This window comes from Homalodisca vitripennis, chromosome 4 (genome assembly GCF_021130785.1).
Source record: "Homalodisca vitripennis isolate AUS2020 chromosome 4, UT_GWSS_2.1, whole genome shotgun sequence".
Lineage (NCBI taxonomy): Eukaryota > Metazoa > Arthropoda > Insecta > Hemiptera > Cicadellidae > Homalodisca > Homalodisca vitripennis.
The window spans coordinates 56254876-56271606 of NC_060210.1; positions in this window are offsets into that span (position 1 = coordinate 56254876).

Sequence of the window (16731 nt, forward strand, 5' to 3'; positions counted from 1 at the left end):
CTCAGGCCCTTTGCTTTGGTCCTAGACCTTAATGTCATGGTGTGGGTACAAATATTGACGATTAAAGGTTTGTTCGGGTTTTAAATCTGTTTTAAGTTTCCTAGTTAGTTCTGGTTTAATATTGGTAGTCAAAATGGCCTAACATCAAAGGGGTTGGTCTGCTAACGTTACGTTCGAAGCCTCAATAAGTATTCGTTTAAAGAAACTCTCCTCCTGATGTAATATCTTAGCTGCATCCCATTTCATGTGATTATTTTCATACCAGCATTGTTGGCTATGTTGAATACATTTAAACATTACCACCAGCTCTTTTATTGTAGTTGCTATATGTATTTTAATAAAACACTTAGTCTTCCTGTCTCGCCTATGAACAATGTCTGGTCTCTTACAAGAACATGACTGTGTATTATTTTTGAGTTATATATGCCATATTTGGTTTTTACTGTTTACGTGACACGTATTACGTCTAAGAGTGTTTATTACATATATATACTTTTTTGCCTACGATTCTAATTTTCTCCAGTAATCCTGGCACATAAGAAATTAACATTTACGTTAATATTTCTTAGTTTTTATTTGCTGATTTATGGTTTTTCTCTGTTGCGTTGTGTTTTCTGTTGTTCTATTGTGCACTCATTTGTGATAGACTGAGGATATCCATTTTTAAAAGATTCAGTTCTACGTCTTACTTCTTCTCTTAACCCATCTTTTTGTGATTACAAGCTCCTTGCTATGTCAAATAAAGGGTATACTATTCTTTCTTTGACAGATTTTTATAGTTGTCTTTAGAAAGTCTCTATCTCTTACTACACATCATTTGTAAAGGAGAGTATGTGTAGAGTATTTAATTTTCACAGTTAGGTGAATAAAGGTAAAAAGGCTGTTTATGTGGGTCAACATTATGTTCTGTGTCTCCGAGAGGAATTGTCATCCACGTATCTCAGTAAAATCTCAGTGTAAACGAAGTTGAAGCCATGGATTTTTTTATAAATTCTTCCATACAAAGATTGACGTAAATTGGTGATAGAAAAGACTCCACCGCTATCCTCATCTTGACGATAATATTTCCCCTCAAGTTCTATATAGTTATATTGATTGTATAGCTCTAACAGTTTCCATAATTACGTCGATGGGAAGTTTCGTTCCTTCTGCTGGTGTTTGATCTCCTTTAGCCGAAATTAATTGATTGAACTTACCAAAGCCTATCAGTTTTAGTCTTTGGAATTTTTAATAAAACAATCAGTTTTTCCTACAATTGGTGTCAGGATGCGCAAGAGAACTATAGGTATTTCCTAAGAGGGCGGCCTGTTTGTGGTTTTAGGAAGGCCATACATGAGTGGGAGTTCTTCTATTTTAAGATTGGGTTTTGTAGGAACAATCTTGTTCAGTACCTGATCTCACACCAAAATCAGTTACCCTGTTTAGCTGGAAAACTGCCGACTCGATTCCAGTAACGAAATCAAGAGATTTTACTGATTTAAGGGGCTACATGAAAGTAACCCTTTTGATAAAACAGAAGTCCCTTGTCTACTTAGTATCCTAGATGACATATTTTTACATTTTCTGTAAATATTGAATAGGTGTTATTGTTGTTGAGTGGCTATTTTTTGGTCTGAGTGTTTTTGGGTTATGTATTTTTGATTTCTTAACTGAATCTGAACATATTAACAAATATTTATGACGCTATAAATAATGTTGTTGCACTAACATCAATACTAGTATGGAAGATGTTTTTTTCCTTGGTGGTGATAAACAATTATTTATCTCAAACATTCCATCAGTAATAACAAACTTTAAGGAAATAATACAATTTATGTTATTCTTTCCTTTTAAATTTCGTCAAATAATTCATAAAAACCCGTTTGTATATGGTTGCTTGAGTAACACTTTTATTCTACTATTCTGATGGTTAGTATACCTTAGTCATAATTCACTGCACATGGTACTGAAATAAGCCGTTTAGTAAAAAATAGAGATTATCTGACAAGGTCAGTCGAAAAAGATTGCTACTAACATTTCTGTGACTGATTAGCACAATAGCCTGTTAGCATAAAATCTCATCATATTTTATGACTTTATGCAAAGTGAAAATAATAATTTAAATACTATAAAACAACCTATTTAATTTTTTTGTTACTCTACCCCTATTTGTGTATACAGTATATTCAAATCAAACGGATATTTAGTAACATACGTTTATATGTTGTCATGTGTGTCAATGCTTTAAGTCTTAAAGGGCAAATAAGGTTCTAGTTCTGATGGGTATTACAAATCTATTTATTGTATCTATTTAAGAAACATTCGTCAAAATATATAGGAATCCTACACAGAATAAGAGTGTTATATTTGAAATGAACTTTATTTTATACAACGCTGATATATATATATATATATATATTGTTGTTATTTTAATAAACTATTTTGATATTTCAATGATGTAGCATTGTCATCATCTTGAAACCAAACTAGATTATAAGTTTTTTAACATATACAGTAGTTTCTGAAAATATATAAACTAGAAAATGGTTTTATAAACGCATTCACTTCTATGAAACCTGAAAAGTGCAGCCTAGATATTATCAACAAGAGACATCAACCAGCTAGACGTTTCATGATTTATAATTAGTTATTATCATCTTAAAAACAAACTGGATTAAAGGCTTATAAACATGTACAGTGGTTTCTAAATATATATACTTATATTGGTTACAATAAACTCTTTACTCATTATTTAAAACTTATTTACTTCATGAAATATACCTAAAACCTAAAAATCATAGCCTAGTTACGAGTGGTGTTGTCAAAAACAAGTGATGTTTTCTCCAAGGGAGATGAATGAACTACGGGGTACGAAATTTCTTAAGATTAACAACTTTGAGGAGAACAAAGCCGGCAATAATGAAGGGAATGTTGTACTAATTAGTTCGTTAATTATGCTTTAGTCTGCTTCTACAAACGATTTATCTTAAATTGCATTTTCTTTATCAAACCATAGGACCTATTGTTTGAATACGATTTTAGAGAACTCTGCCACTGTTTAAATATCCGCATTTACACTATTATTGCCAGTCGTCCTATTTTAAGCCTATTTCCTATTAGATTTTTTGTAAATGTTCGTTATTAAAAATCAATTATTTGCATACTTAATTTCAAATCAATGAATAAATATTATATATGGTTATCATTTATGCTTGGTGTGACTTTTTATAACTCAAAGTAGTATAACTTAACTACCACAGTAGTTACACTTACAGAAGTGTCTTTTTGAATTTAAACCTATTAAGTACATCACAATTCGTTGGGTTTTAATATCTTTGTAGCAATTATTTTATCAATAGCAATAAGGAGATTTCAAATTCTTTTGTTGCCTTTGAAGTTTCAGACTTTGTAATATGTAAATAGTGTTCATATTTTATAATTAGTAATAAGAAAACGTTTTAGTAAAAAATTATTATCTAACTTAACATGTAGATATAATATATGGTTGTATTCTAAGAAAATTTCCACAAATAAAACACATCACAACTACTATACTTACAATTAGTATCTATCCAAACCTAATACATTAATCGCCCATTATAAATGTTTTACAGTTTTGCAAGGAAATAAAAATTTTAATTTAAAGCACATTAAAGTTACAATCAATTTTAAACAAATACAAAGTGACTTCTTCAATTAGGAATTTGAAAGATTCCATCAACCTGCAGTATAATTACTAAAATTTATAATTCAAAACTACTATCATTTATCACACCAAAGAACCGTGGTAAGGCTATGAATGTATTTATAACCTTATCATCGTAATTTTAAAATCGTACCCCACCTACAAAACAAAGAAAATTATATTCAAATGAGTTATATTGAACATACTATAAAGGAAACCATATAGCAAAATTATAACGCGTTTGAGGGTTGGTTGTGGTAGCTGGCAAGTTTCCGAGTCTTAAGGCGACGTGATCCGCTTTTAAAAGTGATTTTACTAATGTATACTCCTCCTTAGACATGTGATCATTACATTGCTTTTTACAAGTTTTTTAAAATATTTTATCAGTAAAATTTAAATGTTAAGTAGATTTTGGTTCGAGTTTTGGTTGCTCTGCCTATATGTTTATGAAGTGTCCCTGTACTGCCGATCAAGATATAACATAGATCGCGGCAAGGAACGGTTATTTTATCACTGTAGATAGTCAATAAACACCATATAAAAGCAATAAAGGTAAATTGTAAATACTTAACATGACTTTATGGGAAAAATGGGTAATAATAATGGAAAATAGTAATTATGGAATGAATTTATGAGCAACGTAAAATGTCTATAGTTAAAGTCACTCTTCAGGCTTTTCTAAGAACAAATTGTATGTTACAATAATTTACTATAAATGTTACGCATATGGTTAATTCGAAATAGAAACACCCTCCCTCCGCCGTTACGGTCGTTTGTCAGCAGCAGACCCTTGAGTCTGATGCTCCATCGATCATTGAACAAATAGCCAGACGTTATATGAGGGATGAGATATGTAACGTCCTTTTTTAATAACAATATAAAAACAAAAGCAAATAATATTGAACACATTAAGTATATCAAGCTTTTTTGTGTTTTAAAATACTGTTTTGATTCAAATACCAATGATTTCTAAAACTTCAATTTCAAAACTTAAATTCAAGTAAATAGTAAATAGTTGTTTAAGTAATATAGTTTTAATACAGTTATTAGCTTAAAATCTGTGCCAACTGTAACAGGATGTGATACAGAAAAGTGTATTTTATTTTTAATCTAAAATCAAATTTAATTTTAATGTCGACTTTTAAGTCAAGAAAGTCATCTTTAATATAAACCATTTTATTTAAAACAAACAAACCTTTCTCTTAAAAAGACTTTTGCAAGACAATTGTTCCTGCAAGCACGGGTGATAATATGTAAATATTTGGAATATTATAAAGATAATTTTATTTAAAGCAGTGCGTTAAATTAATTTGAGATAATATTCTCTACTCACTAATAGTTATTATTAAATAATTTTAAAACTGTTAACAGAAGTGCAGATAAACTAGTAAAAACATTATATTAAGAGATTTTGTAGGTTTTGCGGATCTGCTTGTTTATACTGTGATTTCATTATTTGGTGGAACGTGAATTTGAAATTTCGAAAGTAGGGTGTACTGGAGAATGTAATAATATTTAGCAGTTTTCTGGTTCACTTCTGGTAACAACAGTAACCAAACGATGTTAAATATGCTATAAGTTATTTCAAATGCAATTAAAAATAGTTTTAAGAAAGTTTAAATTGATCTCCTTAGATTTGTGTAAATATATAAATGTAAATAAAAATAGCATTAATCTGCTTTGGAAGATGAAACTTTTCTATTAATTATTGTAATGAAAAATAAAATGAAAATTAGATTTATTTTAAGCAGAGGCAATAATATTTGGTTGTAATATTCAGTTTGTATTTTGGGGAAGTAAATGATTTGTTATTATTATTATTTTGGTTTAAACGTAATCATTCGTGTACTGATCTCTGATTATAGTCATATGAGAATGGAATTCTTGAGCGCACAAATAATTCAAAATTCTTGGTTTAAGCACTTGGAAATCACAACCTACAATGGTATTAAGTGGTTACCGTGTACGTCACAATGTGCGTGTTACTGAGCGAGTGTTTCTAATTATAGACTAATAACTCTTGTTATAAATTTATATTCGATAATTTGCAGTTATCCTCTCGCCACACAACTTTCATTCTAGACATCGTCCAATTATCTGACCTTATCTTTACTATGCCCATAGACATTGGATTCAGCATTTTTTTCCATTTGCCCAATGCAATGTACTAAATTAAAACATTATATCGAGTATGGTTTTTTTGTAGGTAAACATTATTATTGTTATCTATAAACAATAAGCAATTCAGATTATTTATAATAGTATTTAAAAATATAACTTATATATAATTTGAATTATATGTTTTTTTTTAATTTTTTATTCTTACGTTTGAAAAATTTCTGGAAATATATACATTTTTGTTCAAAATACAGGCTTTTCGGTAAGAATTTCCATGTAAATGAAGCTTTTATGTAGGAAAAAACACGGACTACAATCTCGTGAATTAAGAATTTACTGCAAATAAAATAGTAGTTATTTTAGTGACAATATATCGTAACTTCATACAGTTTTCTAGGCTTTGCTTTTTTAATTCCTAATTATAATCACTAAAGTTATTCTTTTTAACAGTTAATACATGAAACCCTCATGAAACAAAACATTTAAATTATATACATGCATATGTTGTACAGTCATGTATTGCATAGTATGACCGAAGGAAGTTCTCTTGCCACTGACTTAAGGGAAAGGTGTAGCCGTTTGGTCCTTCAGATTGAGTAAACAACGCGTGATGAAATCTATTTCAATGAATTTTACGAGTGAAGTGAAACCAAGATCTGAAATACGGTTAAGCGCAAAAAAACACTTTTACTCCGCCTGATGAACAACAATTTTGATCTTTTGGAAAAATTAAAACTTTTAAAATTTTTTTTTAATTTTGATACACAATGACTTATAGTCATTCTTTCTTGTACTTAAACAAAACAGTAAGGTCAGTGGCATTTGGCAGATCCCTGTTAAGGCAAGGAAAACAATCACTTCATGGACGAACTTAAGCATCAAAAATAGTAGTTGTTGTTGACTGTTATTGTTGGTAGTTCATACTTCAAATTTTAAAAGATGTACAAAATATAAACTGAGAATACTATCAGCGGAATTAGGGCGTAAATATTTTGTTTAATAACTGGCACAATTATTTTAGAAGTAAATACGACTGTTCCTAAATTAAATTGTATTAAAAAAAGTACTCAATACTGATCGTACCAATATTTAGATAATTGGGCGAGAATAATTTACAGCTTTCATTGGAGTATTATTGTATGTTGTTCAGTACATTTTAAAACAAACAATAACATATATATATATATATATATATATGAGTAGATAGTAATATGGGGTTCCTGGCGCACTTTCGGAGCCAACCGAAAAGCAATGTAAAATACTGTTCAATGTACCATAAAGGAAGCTGAGAAATAACACAGCAAATCTCAATGAAAAATTAACCGAATCTACAGTCGTTCGTCTCCAAAAGCGATCGGTACATTACTATCTACTCTGTGGAATGAAAAATTAACCGAATCTACAGCTGTTTTGCTTCTACTTTCTTAAGCTGTGCTTTGTAAAATGTTGTCAAATCTGCTACGAATAAAGGAAAAATCTTCGAAATCTTAATAAAATTTAATCAATTTAAAACATTTTTACTAAAAACATACTGTACTTTAATAAAAAACTTTTCTACTAAATAAACAACATGAACTCACCAAGCTCTCTTCAGTTTCTAGCATTTCAAAAACTTACAAAGAAAGACAATTTTAACGAGTTCAACGAATTACCAAAACATTTTAAAGAACAGTTGATACTTTACTTAAATGATACAGAATTCAAAGAACTTGTAAAGTCTTTTGCAGAAAAAACGTCTAATGGAGTGTTTTACTATCGGCAAAAAACTAAAAAAGTAAGGGATTACATATTTAATATAATTACGAAAGATATTGAAAAGAAAGTAAAAAATAAACAAACAGAGAGTTTTCATCGTTTGTTTATGACATTTTTCTCATATTATACGTTCTTTTCAAGATAATCAAGACTTAATTGATGAATTTCTTAGGAATTTTTGTGAGTATCAAGATTTATCAACACAATTCATTAAAGAGCATTATAGAATTTTTCTTATAGAATATAGCCACATTTTGTGTGAAACAAAAGGTATTACTGTAGATAATATTCCATGTGATTCCTATGAAGAAAGACACCAACTATGGTTATCAAAACAGTACTATGACGTGGGGAGGGACTGCAAGTTTTAGAGCACAACTGAAAAGACTTTATTCTACAAAGTTAATTGTTATAATTTCTTTATCTTTAATAGTCTTCTTTCCAGTAACAACCAAGTGTAATTTTTCATTTTTGTTTAATTCTTTAATCTTTTTTTCATCCAAAACAGTCAAAAGTCTGTTCGGTAAGTGTACTTTATAATCTTCCAACTCGGCAATTATTGTAAACCCGAATTTATCTTTCATTTTCTCCAAATTCAAGATTCTATGTTTCTTCCTTTCTTCCAATTCATTTAACATTCTTATACTCTTTAAACTTACATTCTCCAATATCATTTAACTCTTTCAAGAACTCCATTTAAATAGAAAAAATTCAAAGTCAAAAAGTGCAAAACCATTTCTCGGTCGACCTTTTCTCCTCCCTCTGTCTCTTTCTCTCTCCCTCTCTTTTTATGCCTATGACACGATCACTTCTGCCGTTTATAGGCTAGGATCTATATTCAGGCTAGAGAGAGAGAGAAGAGCGAGATACGGATAGAGAAATGGTTCCGGAATACGATCTGAATACTTCTGAACTTGGTGTTTCTCCGCTATGGCCACTCGCATTGAAACAGTTCAGAAGTAAACTTCCTAACCGACCAAACCGAATTCGCGGACATATATACTCAGCAACACAATACAACAGCCCATCGAGAAGTAAAAATTTAAGAAATTAATTTAAAATATAATTTGAACATTACAAGTAACAAAATGTACGCATATTTAAAATAGGTAAAATTATCTAACATTTTGAAAAAGAAAATGTTATAATAGTAAACGGGAACACAATTTTTATTCTTAAAAGAAAATCTGCATTACCGACATTTTAGTTCCGAAAGATTGCGCTGTGTGTATCAATGACAGTCGAGGTGTGCTACTACAGACCGACCATCACGATAATCGCTTCGCCTGCGTCATATCCGTAGTGATATCACGCCGTGAGAGGAGCAATCAACAAGCACCATTTAGTTAAATAAATTTTTCTATCTAAATGGAGCGCGAAAAAATATCATGTCCGTTCTGCAAAAAAGAAATTTTAAGAAAAAACTATGATCGCCATTATAATTCTAAAAGTCACGAAAAAAACAAGCAAATTTACGATAATGAACTAAATTATTTAAGACAATGGGCTAGAGAAAATAAAATTGCCGATCACGAAAACATGTTTAATATTGAGAAATTACGTGAATTAAAGAGAAATTTCAAAGTTGAAAAGAAAAATCTCGACCTATTTAATGATGAAAAACTTCATTCAATAGCTGAAAAGTTGGCTATCGGTACTAACGATAAAACCAAGTCTGAAATGATCGAAGAAATTGATAAAACTCTTAAAGTAAAATCCGAAAATATCATTGATGTAGAAGTTTTATCCTCAATACACGGTCTTTTCAAGCAATACATTTTAACAAACTTGAACGACAATTCCATGTCAATTTACAAATATCTTTCAATTATGCGGTCAGAAATTAAAAGTTTAATCGAGAAATTTCAAGAAAATGTTAAAAATATGAAGGGCTATCTCTCTTTGGAATGCGAATACGAACGAACTTTAGTAAACGGTGAACCACAAACTTGCCCAATGTACTTTACTATAAAAGCAGATGAAATCTTTGACGTAAACGACTTTATTACTAAGCAATTTAATAAATTAACACATCGAGAACAAACGAATAATCCAAATAAAGGTTCCGGATGGACATTTAAAAGTTGTAATCAACTAGTTTTGAGCCTTAACAAACACGAAATGATGAATGCAGGATCATACATCGATTTACCAAAGAATATCAAAGATAAAAAAGCTTGTATAAATATAAAAAATAGAGATGATTTTTGCTTTATTTACTCAATAAGATGTGCTATTGAAAAACCAGAAAGAGACTGTGAACGTGTAAAGCAATACGAAAAAATTTGTGAATGACGAAATATTTTCAGGTTTTGAGTATCCAATGTCTCTGAAAGATATACAAATATTTGAAAAACGAAGCTACAATTCCAAGTATAAGTATCCAACAATGTCTATCAATGTCTACAGTTTTGATGAAAAATATTAACATTGTTCCGTTACAAATTTCTGAAAAATATGACGCTGAAACAAACATTGATTTATTGTATGTTAAACAAGATGATAAATCTCATTATGTTTTGATAACCGATTTAAATAAGCTTGTTTCTTCGCAGTTGTCTAAACATAAAGAAAGAAAATTTTTGTGTAGAAGATGTTTAAGCCATTTTTACAAATCTGGAGATTTAACAGATCACTTAGAAATTTGTAAAAATCATAAAGTTTGTAAGCCAATTATGCCATTTCCAGGTCAAACAACTAAATTTACTAATTATCAAAAGAAATTTAACCATCCGTACGTAATTTATATGGACTTTGAGAGCATATTAGAAAAAATTCCGACATGCAAGAACAATCCACAAAGATCGACTACAACCAAGATTCAGAAACACATTCCTTATGGATTTACTCTATATTTAGTGTCGAATGTGACCAATCGCATGTATAAACCTATATGTTATAGAGCAAAAAATGAAGACGATTTGCCTAATGTTCCTGCAAAATTGTTTGAAGAACTTAATAAATTATCGAAATACATAGCGAAAAAATATAATTCTAAGAACATGAAACCTATGAAATTGACAGAAGAAGAAGAAATTTCGTATCAAAATTCAAACGTTTGTCATATCTGTGAATGGTCTGCTTATGATGTTGGGTCAATTCAGTATGGTTTTACTCCTGATAGTTGGAAAGATAAGAGTTATAATAAAGTGAGAGATCATTGTCATTTAACCGGCAAGTTTCGAGGCGCAGCTCATGCATGTTGCAATCTAAATTTGAAATTTCCACAAAACATTCCAGTTTTCTGTCACAATATGAGTAACTATGACACACATTTGTACATAAAAGAATTAGCTAAGAAATATGGAAACGTTGATTTGAACGAGTTTGACAATGATAAACCTAGAAAATTTATAAAGTTCTCTTTCGTAGACACATTTAGATTCATGGCCTCGTCTATTGAAAAATTAGCGAAAAATTTAAAGAAAGAAGACTTCAAACATACAAATCATTTTATACAGGATGGACTGAATGAAATTATAGAAAGACAGCCAAATGACGAAGAAGAAATCTTTAAAATTCTATCTGGAAAAGGAATATTTCCCTATGAATTTATCGACAGTATTGAAAAACTTGATTACACAGAAGAATTGAGAATTCAAGATTTCTATTCACTTTTGACAGATGAGAGCATATCTGAGAAAAATTTTCAACACTACTTAAATGTTTGGAACAAATTAAAAGAGAAAAATCTTGGAAATTACTCTGATTTGTACAATATCCAAGATGTTTTATTGCTTGCTGATATATTCGAAAATTTCAGAAACATTTGCCTTAATTGTTATAAACTCGATCCGGCACACTATCTAACAGCTCCCAGTCTCGCATGGGACGCAATGTTAAAATTAACGAAAATCGAGCTTCAACTGATACACGATTACGATATGTATTTAATGATCGAAAAAGGTATTCGCGGAGGCATTTCTCAGTGTATTAAACGATATGTGAAAGCAAATAACAAATATTTAAAAGATTTTGATAAGACAAAGCCCGAAAACTATTTACTCTATCTCGATGCTAATAACCTTTATGGGTATGGCCTCATGCAAAGTTTACCATACGGCGATATCAAGTGGATGGATCCTAAAACGTATACAAAAGAAGAGTGGCAAGAAACAATTTTAGAACTCACTGGCGACGAAGATTATGGCTATATTCTCGAAGTCGATCTTGGATATCCAACAAATTTACACGAACATCACAAGGATTTACCTCTTGCTCCAGAACATTTTAAAAACAAACTTTGCACAACTCTACTGGATAAAACTGAATACGTTGTTCATTCGAGAAATTTGAAGTTCTATTTGGAACAAGGTATGATTTTGAAACATGTGAATAGAGTTATTGCATTCGATCAGAAGCCTTTTATGAAAGAATACATTGATTTTAACACAAACATGAGAACCAAAGCTACAAGCGACTTTGAAAAGGACTTTTATAAGCTGATGAACAACTCAGTTTTTGGAAAATCTATGGAAAATGTGAGAAACAGATGTGATATTAAGCTTGGAAATGAAGAATTTTCAATGAAACAAGCTAAGAAAACAAATTTCAAATGCTTTAACATCTTTGACGACAACTGTATAGCGAGTCACATGTACAAACAAAAGGTTAAATTTAACAAACCGATTTACATAGGATTTTCAGTTCTCGACCTCTCAAAATTGCTAATGTACGAGTTTTATTACAACAAATTAAAGAAGTTTGATCCAGATTTGAATCTGTGTTACATGGATACAGACAGTTATTTTCTAGAATTGAAACGAGATCCTTTTAAAATTATTAAAGAAAATATAGATGACTTTGATACAAGTGATTATCCAAAAGATCATGAATGTTTCACTACTAAAAATAAGAAGGTAATAGGGAAATTCAAAGATGAGTTAAATAGCGAAGTTTTAGAAGAATTTTGTGGTTTAAGGTCTAAGATGTACTCGTACAAATATCTAGATAAAAACCCAGTTAGGTGTAAAGGAATTAAGAGAAGCGTTGTAAATAAAACAATAAATATCGAAAACTTGAAGAGATGTTTGTTCGAAGATAAAGAAGAATTTAGGGAGATGACAGTCATCAAAAGTTATAAACATGAGTTGTACACTGTTACCATAAACAAGCTGGCACTGAACGCTAAAGATGATAAGAGAATTGTCCTAGAAAATAAGATCGATACAGTACCGTATGGCTATAAAAAATGAAGCAAAATCTGATATATTAGACGAATTAAATAAACTTGGAAACTTTGATATGTAAATGGAAGATGATTTAATTCACTGTCACAAGTGTAAAAAGAAAACGAAAAATATAGATTCAAAAATCGTTCAAACTCAAAATGGATTGTATAGAATTGCTGCAAAATGTTCAAAATGTAAGACAAACAAGAGTAAGTTTATAAAGAATCCAAATCCAAAACCTGTTAAGCAAGAATTGAAGACTAAAGATAAGATAGAGATTGAAGCTCGAGAAATTCATGCACCAGTACGAAAAAAGTTTAAAAAGAGAAAAATTATAACATTAGGAATTGACGATTTATGGGCAGCAGATTTAGTTATAATGTCTAACTATTCAGATCAAAATGATGGATTTAAGTATATGTTAAATGTTATTGATACTTTCTCAAAATATGCTTGGTCAAGAGCTATCAAAAGAAAAAAACGGCAAGGATATTTCAAAAGCTTTCGAAGATATAGTAAAAGATGCCATAAGGATCAATCACAAACCTCCTAACCTACTTCATACAGATAAGGGTTTAGAGTTTAAAAATAAAGAATTTAACGAAGTTTTGAGAAAATACAACATTAAGATTTATCATACTGAAAACGAAGAGAAATCAAGTATTGTAGAGAGATATAACAGAACTCAAAATGAGAGAATGAAAGTAATTTTTGAGATTAATAAAAACTTTAAATGGATCGATATTCTTCAAAAAATCGTAAACAATTATAACGATACAGTTCACAGCACAATCAAAATGAAACCGAAAGACGTAGATAAGGATGCAGAAAAGGAGTTATTAGAGACCGTTTTCAAGTATGTTCCACCTGAAATTCACACGAAAACTAAATTTAAAGTCAATGATCATGTAAGAATTGTTAGTAAAAAACAAACATTTTCGAACAAATATAAGAACAATTGGTCAAGAGAAATCTTTGTGATTTATCAAATTAATAACACAGATCCTGTAACTTATAGTATAAAAGATTTAAATAATGAAGAAATAACCGGAAAGTTTTATGAATATGAATTGAAGAAGTCAAAACTGTAATATAAATTTTCTATATATAAATGGCGCATCAAAAGAAATGTACAAAGTGCAAAGAATTTAAAGATTTCAATGAATTTTATAAAGATAAAAATAGGAAAGATGGAATGCATTATAATTGCAAAGATTGTGAAAGGGAATATCATAAAGAATTATATGATAAAATAGAAAAATTAACTTTGGAAGATAAAGAATGTCTTAAATGTAAAGAAACTAAAAAAATTTCAGAGTTTAATAGTGATCACTATAGTAGAGATAAGAAAGACTCATATTGTAAAGATTGTGTAAAGAAGAATCTTCATAGATTATATTATGAAGATACTCAATGTGAATGTGGAAGAACTATAAAATGGTTAAATAATTATCAAAAACATTTACAAACCAAATATCATAAGTTAAGAGTTTAACATTTTCATTGTGTAATAATTTTTTCTATATAAATGGAGTCTCAAAAGAAATGTACAAAGTGTCAAGAAGAGAATAGAAAAGACTGTTATTGTAAGGAATTATATGATAAAATGAACAAATTAACTTTAGAAGAGAAAAAAGTGTTACTTTTGTAAAGAAATTAAAAATATTTCTGAATTTAATAACTGGCAGTATAGTAAAGATAGAAAAGATGCTTTTTGCAAAGATTGTGCTAAAAAAATTTTCAGCGAAAGTTATAAAAACGAAATGCCTTGTGAATATGAAAAAAAAATTCTACGATGGTTACCTAGTTATGCTAAACATTTACAAACAAAATATAATAAATCGAGAGTTTTTAGTAAAATTTAGAAACATTTTCATCGTGTAATTTAGATATTCTATAAATCAGTCGAGATTCTGCCATATTTGTAGTAAAATGATTTCCGTTGTATAAAATATTCAAAGATTCTTTCATTTGGTTATACAGATTGATAGAATTTGGTTCGTCATCAATGAACAAAATCTCTAATTCAGGATAATTTATTTTTAGATGTTTTAATCGGTTTGGTATTTCTCGTTTCTGAGCTCTGATAACATAATAAGGCCATTCCCACATGTGATTCTTCTTAATTAACACAAAAACATGGTGTTTTTTCTTATCAAAATCTTTACATACCATATCTCTCTTCATTAATTCCATTCGCAATTCTTGATTCTCTATTTTCAAGGATTTCATTTGACCTGAAATTTGTAACTGTTTTATTTCATCTTTTAACTGCTTATTTTCGTTTTCAAGTTTGTACACACCAAATTTACGAATACTTGGTAAAACTTCTTCTAAAACCCAATCTTGAAACATTTCTGCTATTTTCATTTTAGATTTCAAGATTAAAGAATATATGCCTGCTTCATTTATGAAAACAGTGTTTTTTTGAAAGTTTGAAGGCGGGGGCGAATCACCCCTACCTTCAGAATGTATGTTTTCGAAGCTTTTTTTATATTTTTCTTTGACATGTTCTTTAATTGCTTTCTTCGTATCTTTATATTCTAACACCTCTGCAACATCTTTCGCCTTAAACCAAAATTCATTATTTTCGTCAACAAATGTTAAAATTTCTTTATTATTGAATTTGAGTAGATTCACAACTGACTCCATTTAGATAGAAAAGAAATTTAACTAGTAATTTGTATTTCGAGAATAAAATCCAGATTCATTAATGAAAATAGTGTCAGGATGAAGATTTTGAAAGGGTCTATGGCATAGACTCTTGTAATTTATATATTTAAAGGCTATTTTCTCGTCATTATCAATATTATTTATGATAGCTTGTCTAGTATTTTCATATTCTAATACTTCTGCAACATCTTTAGCTTTAAACCAGATTACATTGTTTTCGTCTACAATCGTTACAATGTCTTTGTTATTGAATGTAGGTCTACAACTGACTCCATTTAACTAGTAATTTTTATTTTGAGTGTAAAGTCCAGATTCATTGATAAAAACAGTGTTTTTTTGAAAGTTTGAAGGTAAGAACGATTCGTTCCCCCCCTTGATTCATCATTCTTTCGACAATCTTAAATATATTGTTGTTTTACTCTCATTATTTAATAAATTTCCCTCAGAGTCTTGTATAGTTAGAACGATTTTTTGAATTCTTTTAATATTTTTTTCTAATTGGAATATAATCGATTTCATTCGGTTTTTCACTGATTTTTGATCCATAAGCAACATTTGGGAAAAAAGTGTACAAAATTTCAGATTCTTTGTGTAAGTGTTCGGTATGATTTTCAAAACTAGGTTCAACGAGATTGCAGTGCACTTCAATTACATCGAACGGTCTAAATTTTGGCGTTTTATTTCCTAAATATACCTGATTTGGCTCAATAGTTTCTTGAACAAACCCTAACAAATCTACAATAATTGCTGAAAACATTATTCTTACTGGTGATTTTATTTGATTTTTATTAGAGAGATAATATTTTTGCATTTCAAACTTGTTTTCGTCAAAGTTTAAAGATTTATCTGATTGTTTGAATGTTTTCAGATAATTTTTAAGGGAATTTTTTATTTGATCGAAAGTATAATATCCTTTGTTTAAACCATAATATTTTGTTATGTTCTTCTCACTAAATCCTATACAATAAGGAGAACTTTCACTAATATTTATTACAAAATTGTCAGAATAAAAACCGCTTAAACCGATAAAATAATTTGATTCTTCCTCTAAGTGTATAGGATGTTCCAAGTTTAAAACTAATTTAGAGCTTTCTGAAGTCAACTTGAACAGCTTCATTTTCGCAAGCGTTGCTTCAAGATGAAAATCTTCTATTTAAATGGAGAAATTTTTAAAGCAAAAAGATCAGATAAAACTTCAAACGTTTGAAGAAAATAAGAAAGATCAACCAATCAGATTGTTAATTGTTGGTTCAAGTGGATGTGGAAAAACAACTTTACTATTGAATTTTATCTACAATAGGTTGATTCCTTATTCCAATTTGTATGTTTTTAGTAAATCTTTAGAACATG